Source organism: Engraulis encrasicolus, chromosome 20 (assembly GCF_034702125.1).
Source record: "Engraulis encrasicolus isolate BLACKSEA-1 chromosome 20, IST_EnEncr_1.0, whole genome shotgun sequence".
Lineage (NCBI taxonomy): Eukaryota > Metazoa > Chordata > Actinopteri > Clupeiformes > Engraulidae > Engraulis > Engraulis encrasicolus.
The window spans coordinates 1,584,471-1,590,847 of NC_085876.1; the positions used below are offsets into that span (position 1 = coordinate 1,584,471).

The 6,377-nt window shown below is 46.4% G+C and overlaps 1 long non-coding RNA gene across 1 annotated transcript; it reads left to right on the forward strand.

Moving 5' to 3' along the window:
- The first annotated feature begins 4,443 nt into the window (after positions 1 to 4,443).
- LOC134436840 (uncharacterized) lies at positions 4,444 to 5,792 on the forward strand. Its single transcript, XR_010032262.1, has 4 exons — positions 4,444 to 4,731; positions 4,986 to 5,070; positions 5,209 to 5,281; positions 5,615 to 5,792. It is a non-coding gene; the product is annotated as an uncharacterized LOC134436840 (long non-coding RNA).
- The last annotated feature ends 585 nt before the right edge of the window (positions 5,793 to 6,377 follow it).

Genomic DNA, 6,377 nt, shown 5'->3' on the forward strand with positions numbered 1-6,377 from the left:
GGGAGAAACAGACACAGATGTAGAAAGAAAGAGAGAGGGAGAAACCGAAAACAGAGAAGAAAGATAGAGGTGAAATGGCAGTCATGAGTGGATTGAAAGATGCACACCAATACTGCAAGAAGGGTCCCCAGACCTGACATCTACACCCAGTGGTTAATGAGTGCTCCATTTTATGAAATTTTATTTTCCCAGTTCTCTTGCTACTTATAGTATAGAAATCTACGCATATAGAAATCTACGCTGCTTGACGTTAGCCTGACCAATGCTCCACAAACATTTTCTGCGGCTGGTGTTTTTAGATGCGTCCCAGCATCTCTATAAGAGGGTCTGTCTGTCCGTCCGTCCGTCCGTCTGAAACGCATTCCTTCAATTGTCCATCTGAAACGCATTCCTTCAATTGTTCCTACTGTGGCAACAAGGCGGCAGAGTTGCCATTTTGGACCGGAGCGAATGCGTGCAAGCCAGAACGTATGGGGCACCTAAGTCACGCCCTTCTACTTCCGGTCGATGGGGCTGAAAGTCGCTAAATTTTGACTGGGCTAGTCAAGCTAACTCACGATTCCGTTTGACACGTGCGCTGGATTTCACATATGATAGCGGTGGAATAGGAATAGTTAGCTTGGCCCTGGAAAACCAGTCATTTTTGTCCGGAATCAATCGTATAGTTAATTGTTCTGTGAAGTAGTCAAGGGACTACAACTGCGTCCCACGAAACCAACGTCATTCAGGGAACTTTGACAGTTGGAATTTGACAGGATGGCAGTATCCCTCTCCAGCTTCACCTCCTTCTTCCAGGACGAAGGAAGAAGCATCAAGCGGGGAGAAAACCACTACAATTCCGGACATGTGGAAAGTGCCAGCTTTGCCGGGGGAGAGCTTGTCGGTCGCGTGCGAGCCAGCATGCGAGACAAGCTCTACAAGGTTTCGGTAAGTTTCAAACCACGACTAATACATCATTGCATCAATACAGGCTGTGTATCTGAATCTCTGTCTGCCAGTGCCTTGTCATAGTTTAGGTACTAGACAGTAAAACGGCATTATTATCGATGGTATTGCAGTCATTAATTCAAAAAGACACGATACAGGCCACGTGTTTGCCGTATTAGTTAGCCGGTGTGGCAGGTAGGCTATAATAAAAACGTTATTACAGTACAGTGTGTCTGTTTGGGAAACCTGTGCTTTGCAATGACATGGGTTACCTGCTATGTGAATTTCTGCCGTTTGAATGAGGTATGGTGTCTCGTTTTCCTGTAGGCTAGTCTAAGTTTACTGTATTATTTTAATGTGTGCCGATTGGGCAAACACTACATTTGAATGGAGAGGCGTTGTGCAAAGATAACACATTTGCATGATATGCATTTATAGGAGGCTATATTGAGTTGTGTAGGCCTATGGGCAACCAACAGATGTCATTGTTGAAGTGACTATGTGCATGTTATTAATTATTTTCATAGTACAAATGTTGGCTTGTGTGTGCAGTTTGATCAGTTCAATCTCTCATACACATTACACCCTTACCATTGTGTGTACGTGACAACACTTTTCTGACTTCTTGAACATTTGATTCATTGTAGTTTATCCCGTTACCTGCAAATAGTACTATTGCTTGGTGTCAAGAATGGACATGTTGACTTTTCCCGATTGTTAATCATAGGCCTATGTATGCATTCAATGTTGTCAAAATTGGTGCCTTTTCTATTTCTTCAGAAAACAGAAAGTGTTTCAACGTTTTTGGAATCGGGTTTGTACAGTATTGCATTACCAGTAGCCAACGTGTGTGTGTGTGTGTGTGTGTGTGTGTGTGTGTGTGTGTGTGTGTTCTTTCTATTCAGTGTATGTGAAGTTCTGTCTCTTGTGTTTTCACAGATTTGGTTGAGAGATGATGGGACTATCCTCAGCTCTACTTGTGAATGCCCAAGGGGAGAGTACAAGTGCAGCCATGCAGCAGCTCTGGCAATTCATGCCATCCACAACATCAGTGCCACAGATGTTGCGTGTCAGTGGAGCAAGCCCAGCACATCGAAGGCCCCCCCCCAGGAGGTGTCTGAGCTGTACCCGCAGCTATCAGAGGTCTACAATCCACTAACCAGGGATGTGACTTCTGAGGACGTGGACTGGTTCAGGTCTTCACTCCAAGGCACACAGTGTGGAATGGCTTGGCTGTTAGCTCCGGAGCCACAGTCCGAAAATATGTCCATCCCGACAGTTCCACAGCTGGTGCAGGAGAAGAAGGGTCAGGGGTTGGAAGCCATCCTTGCCTCCATGACCCTCACTGAAGAGCAGCGGTCCTACATCCAGACAGCCACCATGGGACAGCGTCGGAACCCTCAGTGGCAACTCTATCGTCAGGGCAGGTTGACGGCGAGCAACTTTGGTGCAGTGTTGCAGTCCCGTCGGGCCACTCCATGCCAGTCCCTGATGAAGAGGGTCCTTGAGGGATACCAGCTGGATGGTGTGTTGGCTGTTAACTGGGGGATCGTGAATGAGCCAGAGGGGGTGAAGGCTTTCAAGCTGGCCTACCAGAAGGACGTTCAACAGTGTGGCCTTTACGTGACCCCGTCAGGTGTCCTTGGGGCATCCCCTGATGGACTAGTGGAGCCTGATGCACTGTTGGAGGTGAAGTGCCCATACAGCCACCACAATGGGACCATCTCAGAGGCTACCTCTTCGCCATCGTTTTGCCTTCGCGAAGCTGGGGGATCTTATGAGCTGCGTGAAGGCCACCCATACTGGCATCAGGTACAGGGTCAGCTTCACATCACTGGTCGGTCTTTGTGCTATTTTGTTGTCTGGACAACAAAGGAGGCCATTGTCATCCCCATCCCCAAAGACCCCTTATGGAGTGGCAATGTATCTGTCCTAGAGACATTTTACCACCAGCATATGCTGCCTGTGTTGGCCAGTGTTGAGGAGGTGTGAAAAGTGTGTAAATAGTTTTAAAAGAATATTTTCAGTTGTCCTTACTGCCCCCGGCATTTTTTCGTTGTGGGAGACATGGATCAGCGTTCTCGTCGCGTCTCCCGTCAGTACCTTTTTGCAATATTAGGGAAGCCAATGATCCAACCTTCAACCTGGACATGTCCTTCTGAAACAAGCCATCCCAAACAACTCAATGTGCCCTCCACTACACCTGTACATCACCCACAACCTCACCCTCTGGAGCAAGCCATCCTAAACCAGCCATCGTTCCTCCCCTCTGCCCCCCAACACTCCCCATTGTTTGTGGAAAACACCAGACAAATGGACAAACACGGTGATTGAAATACTTAACAGAAGATCTTTGTATTCTTATACTTTTCATAGAAAAGGTAACATTTTGCAAAGGGTTGTATTGAAACTGAAAACATTGTAGTTCATTATGGTTTATCTTTTTAAACAAATGAGAAATATCAGGACAATTGCCTTATTGAAATGAGAATCAGAATATTGAAATGAGGACATTATGAAAAAAAAAAAATATTACACGCAAGAAAATGACATACAAACTATTCAGTGGTGAGGGTGTGGGCAACCTCCTGGATCAGTGGAGCCTGCAGATTCACCAGGGCACAGCATAACTGCACTAGGACATTTGCAGACTGCCGCTGATAATGTGGAATCAGCTTTAGGATCTGAAAATCCTTAAGCCGTTTTATTGCCCGTTCCACATGAACACGGTTTTTGGCTATTTCCGTGGTGGCCCGGATTTCGCTCTCCGTAAACCTTCCTTTGTTTAGGAATGGTGGGATATTGACAATGACTCCCTTGGGCAGGATGTCGGAAATTAAGAAGCCCTTGTCAGCCAACACCAAGTCCCCAGAAACAAGGACATCACAGATCCCAGACTGGAGGACAATGGTCTTGTCCGATACCGACCCAGGGAACAGGCGGCTACAGAAATTGATGACACCGTTGGGGGCCACGGAGATGAGGACCTTGAATGTGTGCCTACTTCTGTAGCTGGAGTAGGTTTTTTTCGCCTTGTCCATCTCAGACGGCTCTTCGACAGGGATGTCCGTGCAGTCCACAATCATTCGGCAGTTGGAAGCACAGGGCACAAATGACTGAGGTAAGCTTCCCTGATTCTTCTGCCGACTGGGCACTGAAGCCATGATGGTCTTGTGCAGTAATGTGTGCAGTAAGTGCACCATGGTTGTTACCACATTACTGACAGTGGCAGTGCTGCAGCAGAATATCTCCGCCAGGTGAAGGTATGTATAGTCCTGGCGGACCTTCATCAGGGTCATAAACACCTGGTTCTCCAAGCTCACACCCTCCACATTCCACCCACTGTAATAGTTGATGTTCCCCCTGAACCTCTCCACCAGGCCTGCCACCCTCCTAAACATCGCCATATCAGGGAGACCGGTCTCCATTCTGATCACTTCATCCCTCTTGCCCACCACAGAATAGGGTTGCCGTGTTGTGCTGATTGCTGTTTCAATGCTCTGACACAGATTTTCCTCTTCAGCAGGGACCTCTGGTGCGGCCGAAGTGAGGAGGACGGGCTGGGCCACATCGTTTGTCTGCTCGTGCTGGTGGTGAGTGATAACGATGGGCTGGACCGTACTGTAGGTGTGGTCGTGTAGGTGGTGGGTGATGTTTCGGTCTGCAGGTGGAGGGGCTGTGTTCCAGTGGAGTGCGTTCCAGGGGAAGATTGAAGGTCCCAGCTCTTTTTTCCCATCAGGGAAATGACAGGAGCATACCCGGGAGTCATCATGTGGCTCCCGATCTGCTCGTCTGTAATGAGAGGTACAGTATCATCAGAACCGTGTGAGCTTGGCAGGACAAATGTGATGTTAAGCAATACATTTTGTTGAAACTCATGAAATTCGGTGAACTGCATATGTCGGTGTGTCTCCACCCTTGTGTACACAAACATACAGTTAGACATATGCACATGTGGACTATCAAATCCCTGTGCAGGCGCGCGCGCGCGCACACACACACACACACACACACACACCTAATATGCAACTGCATTGACGTGTCTCTCCTTTGTATAGTAGGGCCAGCGTGGGGTATTTGAGGGGGAGGCCGTGACCAGGACGAATACAATGCCAAAGCACAGACTGCACAACGCCCAAGTTGGTGAGGATCAGCAGGAGTTAAATGTGAAGGTGTTAATGGAATACCATGTGATTTGAAGTGTGCCTTGCCTTTGTTGTGACCCTATATGATTCCCAATTGTTTCTGTGGATTTTCAGTTGTCAGTTTCCGTTATTACAGAACCCATGGGCGGCTGATGACCTCCACCATTGGTGCAGGGAGCTATGCTGACTGGACAGTGGAATGCACTATGGTATGAATACCCTACAAATGTTTTTGATATTGCTGTACTACTGACATAGCGGTACTAAAGCCATTTGTAGCTGTCCTATCCCATACACACTGATTATTCTCACTGCTTAGTGAGAGACATAGCCGGAGCAGTCATTTGTTGCTACATTTACAGTATAATGGTAAGGTGCATGCTTACACTTTTCACTTTTCTCTGTCTTTCTGTACATGCCTGTGGATAGTCACTAGAATTACATGTTTTAAGATGATAGTACCATCTCTTTCCCTTTTCCATGTGTCTTTTTGTGATTTTTCTTTCTTGTAACTTAATTCATGTTGGTAAATGTTTGTATAGATGAACCAGGGCCCAGCAGAGCTGCACCAGGGGCTTCGGAGTTGAGTGGGGATCAGATCCAGGACATGGCTGGCCTGTGGCTATATGACTGTTATTTTTTCATATTGTTTTTTTTACAGTCATGGCTGTATGTCTTTGTTTTTGTTTTTGGAGCATGCTGCAGTGCTTTTATTTTGCTTGTTTTTAATGTTTGTGTTTCAATAAAATGCTGATGTTTGTGGTTCATTAAAGTGAAGAATGTGAAATAATATGTCTCTGTGATCATTTACTTCAATCTCATTTTATCTGAGCAGAAAGTGTGATTATTGTGTTACAGCTTCCTATGGCCATAGATTGGCTTATGTGTAGTGCAGTGTTACAACTGGTGTGTATTGGACTAGACATGTGTTCAGGGCATGTATTATTTATTTGGGAAGAATGTAATATTTTACTCTGAATCTGGAATAGGTCAGGATGAGGTTATGCAGCCATGTGGCTGACACTGGCTTATCTGGTAATTTGCAGACTGCAAGTTAGGAGGTATATCTCACCTGACCGCTTTTATCCATCTATTCCTTGCTTTTTTCTCTGTGGGAAACCGGTAGAAAGAACACCCAGCATTTGGGGAATAGTGTTCACACTGTGGCACAAAGCAAGAAGGCATCTTCATGAAGAAACAGTTGGCTTGCTCTCAGGTGAGTTTGCAGGTGGAGATGCTGTGGTGACGTCACATGCGCGACTTAAATAGTGTGGGGTGAGGTGTAGTCCAAATACTTACCTGCTT